This window comes from Macrotis lagotis, chromosome 1 (assembly GCF_037893015.1).
Source record: "Macrotis lagotis isolate mMagLag1 chromosome 1, bilby.v1.9.chrom.fasta, whole genome shotgun sequence".
Taxonomy (NCBI): domain Eukaryota; kingdom Metazoa; phylum Chordata; class Mammalia; order Peramelemorphia; family Peramelidae; genus Macrotis; species Macrotis lagotis.
This window is the reverse complement of record NC_133658.1, coordinates 839,594,466-839,600,771: the sequence shown is the minus strand read 5'-3', so window position 1 is coordinate 839,600,771 and position 6,306 is coordinate 839,594,466. Positions and strand designations below refer to the sequence as shown.

The window sequence follows — 6,306 nt, the reverse complement described above, 5'->3', positions numbered from 1 at the left end:
AAAAAATGCAAACAAGGTTTCAGAGAAATCAGAGAAATCTTATTATACTGATGCAAAAAAAGAGAGCTGAACCAAGAGAACATAGTATGCAGTAACAACAATATTATATGATGATCAATTGTGAATGAAGGCTACTATTAGCAACATAATGATCAAAAACATCTCTGAAAGACTTATTGAAAAATGTTATCTACCTTCAGAAAGTACAGATGGAGTTTGCATACAAATTAAAGCATAATTTTGTTATTTCATTATTATTGGTACTATTTAGTATGCATTTGCATTTTCAATATGACTAAAATGAAATTTCTCTTGTTTCCTTTAGACATTGGTAACTTCTGAAACAACTAGATGGTTAAGTGTACAGAGCATCAGGACTATAGTCAGCAAGATATGAATTCAAATTCAATTCCAGGTGACTTTGAGCAAGTCACTTAATCTCTGTCCCAATTTTTTCAATTGTAATATGAAGATAACTAAACACGTACCTTGCAGAATTGCTGTGAGAATCAAATTTTTAAAAATAATTAAAAATTGTTTAGGATAGTTCTTGGAACATAGTAAATGCTTTATAAATGCTTATTGTCCTCTTTCATTAGAGCTCTTCAAGCCAAAATTGATCTACTGTTTAGGTATAAGTTTGGACTATGAGGTTGCAAAAATATCTTTCCAATTCTTAGGTTTTATATGAAAGCTTGAAAATTGCCATAGCTTTCTTTATTGCACCATTTTATCATGCATATAATAGGAGTTAGCAAATATTGAAGAAAATGAAAGAAAGTTTGCTATATTGATCTAATGACAGTTTGGAACAAAGGCTAGGGAAGGAGGCAACTGATAATGAATAGCTAACTGATATTCAAGAAGTTAATACAAATATTAACATTATTACTTTATTACAAAAAAGTAAAGCACACAATATATGACAACACAGACAAACAGAGATCTGATGGATCTGATGAGATGGAATAAGAATCACTCATATAAGGGAGTTAGATACAGTGGTAAAATCTCTATTTGGAAGCATACACTAAGAAGCAAGTTTTATATCTTAAAGATGGACTTAAGCCAAAACAGTTAATTAATGTTAAATCTGGAAGGGAACATTTCTAATAAGATCAAGATATGCTAAGGAAATCCCCAGAACCACTTTTCATTACCAGTTTGAGATTGGGAAGCTTCCGAAATAGAACCAGAAATTAGATCACAGTCCTAATCCATAAATGGATACTCCAGAAATGACCAATCATCCTGCACCCTCATCCAATAAAAAGCTATGATTGTTTAAGTGTTTCATTGGCAGAATGAGTCAAAGTAGTAGAAAAATACAGGCTGTCATTACTTTTATATTTACGATCCTTTGTACCACTTAGATGAAAGAATTCAATATTGGAGAACTATCACCTGCTCAAAAAATTTCAAAAAATCATAATTAAGAGCAGCTAAGTATACAGCGCATAGGCCCTGAATTCAAATCCAACTTCAGTCATGTAATAATTATCTACCTATGTTACCTTCGGCAGGTCATTTAATCCCATTGCCTTGCAAAAAAGCAAAAAAGAAAGGTTAATTATCACAAAATGCAAATAAGAAAAAGTAATTTTAATTATTTTTTATTGAACTATTCACCTTTTCATATCTACTTCTCTTCTTTATGCAAAATTCTTTCTAGAGGATATAACCAGCTTCTCGTTAGGAAAGTAGATATAGGCACTTGGAATATTTAATTCAGTTCCATCACTTCCTGGGAAGAAATACACAGGGAAGGATCAGACTCTTACACAGTTATATAGGCAAATGCAGTATTCTTTTTTTTTATTTTGTAAGTCAATGGGGTTAAGTAACTTGCACAAGGTCACACAGCTAAGTAATTATTAATTGTCTGAGGTCGTATTTGAACTCAGCTTTTCCTGTCTCTAGGGCCCATGCTCTCTATCCATTGTGTCACCTAACTGCCCTAATGCCACCTAGTTGAACCAATATGCAGTATTCTTATCAGTTTTAATTTACTCCTTCAGTGCATATTCAACTAAATAGTATAGAGTATACCATCTTTCTCATTCTACCTTTCCACTCCTCTAAGTGCAAAGGCAATCTTTCTCTTTATATTCTGCCTTCAGGTAAGTTTACATGCCAAATTCCTGTTACAATGACATACAAACAATAACAATCTGTACAATTCTAACTAACAATCAGGGAGACCTATTTTCAAACCAGGGGAAAACAATTCCCCTGTCCTTGGTGAATGCCGTGTTATTCAGGGTTTTCAATTATTTATCTTATAAATTCTAACTACCTTTGCCTAGAATTCAAGGTCTTTTATGATCTGATACATTCGTACTTCTCCTTACTCCAGACTAGGCAGACTAATCAATGTCCCACAAACATATCATGCTCTTTTCTCAATCTTTGCTCTTCATCACATTGCCTTTTCACTTATCAGAATATATTCCCTTTATCTTCTCCCCCTACATCTGGAAAAACACCTGGGGCTTACTTATGAAAGACATTGAATGAATTCTCTCCCAGTCTGGCTAAATTTTAGATATCATTCAAAGCATAGACCATCTCATCTCCATTATGAGCTTGCTTAAAGACACAAGGTGATATCATTACTGTAATGCTATAGGTTATACACTCATGAAACTATATGTTATTAAAGCCATATAAAATTTTATTTTTAGACTTCATATATAGAAATGCTTTTATTATGATTATTAAATTCACCAAAATAACCAAAAATTAAGAAATATGCAGGGATAGCTGTTGAATACTGTATATATTGACAGTCATTGATGTGTTAGTTCTTTTTGTCTTACATGAATATGCACACATGCACATTTATTGGGGGCAAGAGGTGGGAAGAGAACAGGTCATATCATGCAAGGACTTATATTTGCATAGGACTATAAATAAAACAAATCCCTCAGGAATCTCACCCTCCTTGATCTGACATCCTAAAGAACTGAAACTCACAGTGTAACTACTATATATGAAGATCAAATGAATTATGTATATAGGACGAATCACAGACATGAATTGAGAAGAGAACTGAGCTTCAGTGATGTACCTAACATTTCCTATCTGCTTGACCATGTTATTTAATTTCTATAGCTTCATTTCCCTCATCCATATAATGAATACATAAGCATTTGTACTTCCTTCTTCACATGGTGGTTACGATAAAAACTCCACAGGTAGGTGAGTTGTTTTTGTTGCTGTTTTCTCTTACAGATATTTTAATTCATTCCCTTAATTCAGTTCTTAGTTTCCTTGCAGGGGATAGCGTCCAGACAATCCTGCTCACCAACTTAGTAACCTTTGCATTCACAAAGTCTTGTTGTCATTCAAACTGAATAATTTCAGCACAGTTGATTTCTCTCATTTCCCCCTTTCTCCCACCCTACATGCATGCACAGGGATACATTATGTGGTGAATGTTTTTCAGATGTTGATGGTTGAAGTGAAGGAATATTAGCAGCAGAAGAATTGAAAATCAGTCTTGCCCTTGCCTTTATAAAGCAACTTTTGTGGTTTTCCCCAACCCAGTCGAGGGAAGTCCATCTTCTTGACTCATCTGTCCTGTCCAGAAATACTCAAAGCATTCTCTTTACTAATGTTATTGTGAAATCAATTCAAACTCTTCATAGGAGATTCTTCTAAATCATCTTATCCATATTCTCCCCAGCTATACCACATTTAGCACTTCAAAAAGAATCTAATTGAATCAATATTCTTTCTGTTATAATTTTTTCTTTTGTTTTTATTTTCAGTTTCAAATTATCTCCTTCTTTACCCCCTTCCTCCATGCAGTGAGAAAGTAAGAAATATGATGCCCAATATGCATATGATGTCTCACAAAATATTTTTCCTCTTTTGATATATTCCAAAAAAAGGAAGGGGAAGGGCTAGAATGATAAAGAGAAAAACATTCTTCTATCTATATTCTATATGCATTTTTGAGATTGATTTTTCATCACAAGAGTTCTTTGGAAATGTGATAGGCCACTGTATTAATAAGAATTACTGTTTTTAACAATTGGATATTGATGTTACCATATATATTGACCTCATATCTATTTCTGCTCACTTAACTTTGCAAATAATATAGTAAAGTACTCAGTTTTATTTTTAGTTTATTCCTTCCAGGTGTATGTATAAATATCTAGGTTTTGAATTACATAAAATCCTGCTTGCACTGGCAAGATGAAAACTCTCTAGTACTCTAAGGAGGAAAAATTCCTTTGAGTCAATAATCACTCCTTGGGGGATGTCATACATTTGATTCTTTTGTTGCACACAGCAGGCTGTGAAAAAAATGTTTATTAAAGTCATGTTTTCTGAATGAATTATCCAATATTAAATTCATTCAGTTTTTTTTTTTCTGGAACCAGATGAAACAAATATTTGAAAGACATAGACTTCTAATCATACCTGTCTTGATTTCTTCTCCCTTTTGCTGCTAATAATCATCTCTTTTTCATATAAACCTCTTGAGAGCAGAAGTGATCTCAGATCCCATGATTCCATGACATTACTCATCAGGCTGGGATCAAAGTCAGAAAATGGATTTTAAAAAGGAGAGCTTTTTTAAGAGATTGTGTTGCAGAAAGTCATTAGTTTCCACCCAAAATATTTCCCATTTATTCATTTTCTAGTATGAATTTCTTTTTAATTGTACTGTTTTTACATTAGTAACCTTTTTTCAGAAAAACCTTAATGATGGTTCTATGGATTTGCTTGGTTTTCACACTATAGATGACTGGATTTAGAACTGGGGGAAGAAGGAGAAAGGCATTGGACATCATGGTGTGGATAAATGGGGGTGCCTTCTTTCCCCACCTATGAACAACTGACAGTCCAATGAGAGGGATATAGAAGATAGCCACAGCACCAATATGTGAAAGGCAGGTACTAAATGCTTTGTATCATTCCTCTGGGGAAGCAATATTGAGCACAGAATAAATGATCAACACGTAGGAGAGAGCAATCAAAGGAGCATCCAAACCTAATGTGGAAAGGACTCCAACAAATGCACAGATGCTGTTGATCCTGATGTCAGAGCAGGAACATTTGATTACATCAGGATGGTAACAGTAGGAATGAGAAAGAATATTATCCCTGCAGAATGACAGGCACTTAAGAAGCAGGAGCAGTGGAATCATGAACATGACCCTTCTTCCCACCACCATCAGCCCAATCTGGATGATCCTACTGGGAGTGAGAATGGTAGCATACCTGAGTGGGTTACAGATAGCAATGTAGTGGTCAAAGGCCATTGCCAAGAGCCCTGAGGCCTCCATGACAGAAAAGCAATGAATGAAGAACATTTGACTAAGACAAACATTCCAACTGATCTCTTGAAAATTAAGACAGAAGACACACAGAGTAGTGGGCATAGTGGAAATGGACAGACACATGTCAGTAGCTGGAAGCATGAACAGAAGATAATACATGGGCTCATGAAGGCTTTGATTGGTGATGATGATAAATAGGATCATGCTATTTCCAGAGATTGCCATGACATAAAGAAAACAAAAAGGAATAGAGAACCAAGTCTGGGAAGATTCCAGACCAGGGATCCCCGTTAGCAGAAATGTGAGGGATATTATGGTGGAATTTGGTAAAAGTGATATGATGATTTGAGGAGGCATCATTCAAATTGTAAAGTTATCGACCTATAATAGTAAAAGGAATGTCAGGAATATAGGGATACTAATGACAAGCCCCTGATAATCATATGAATGATAATATTAAGCTATTTCTTTCTACCTTCTCCTTAAATGAGCTTCACATATTCCAGTTGAATTGACAATGAAAAGGGTAGAAGGCAAATAAGTGAATATTCCTCACCCATATTAGATGTAGCTGTGATGGTGATAGTGGTGGTGATTCATAAAAGTTCCAGAAAATAGAAATGAGGGTCGAATGTTGTTGAGAATAGATCATATGCAGGAAAGCTAAGAAATCAAAGGGAATTTTTTTGATGACAAATACAATGATAGAGGAGGTAAGTCAAGCTTTTTTCAAATATTTCAGCCAGGAGAAAGATTTATTCTTCCTGACTCCAGATAGAAGTATGAGAAGCAGCAGGGAAAAGCATCATTATATTTCATGTTCCTTAATTTGATGACTCCCTAAAAATAATTTTTGTTTTTATAAAATACAAAATATGGATTTCCGTTCTTTTTACCAAAACGTTGATTCATTCTAACCTATTGCAAATATAGAAGCTCATTCCTTCATGACACATTAGTAACTTATTTAACATATTCATATTTTGAGTTATCTGGAAAACTGATAGGC

General features: G+C 34.2%; 1 pseudogene; it reads right to left on the bottom strand.

Moving 5' to 3' along the window:
• Positions 1-4,691: 4,691 nt before the first annotated feature.
• LOC141489220 (olfactory receptor 51F1-like) lies at positions 4,692-5,657 on the bottom strand (annotated as a pseudogene).
• Between the last annotated feature and the right edge of the window lie 649 nt (positions 5,658-6,306).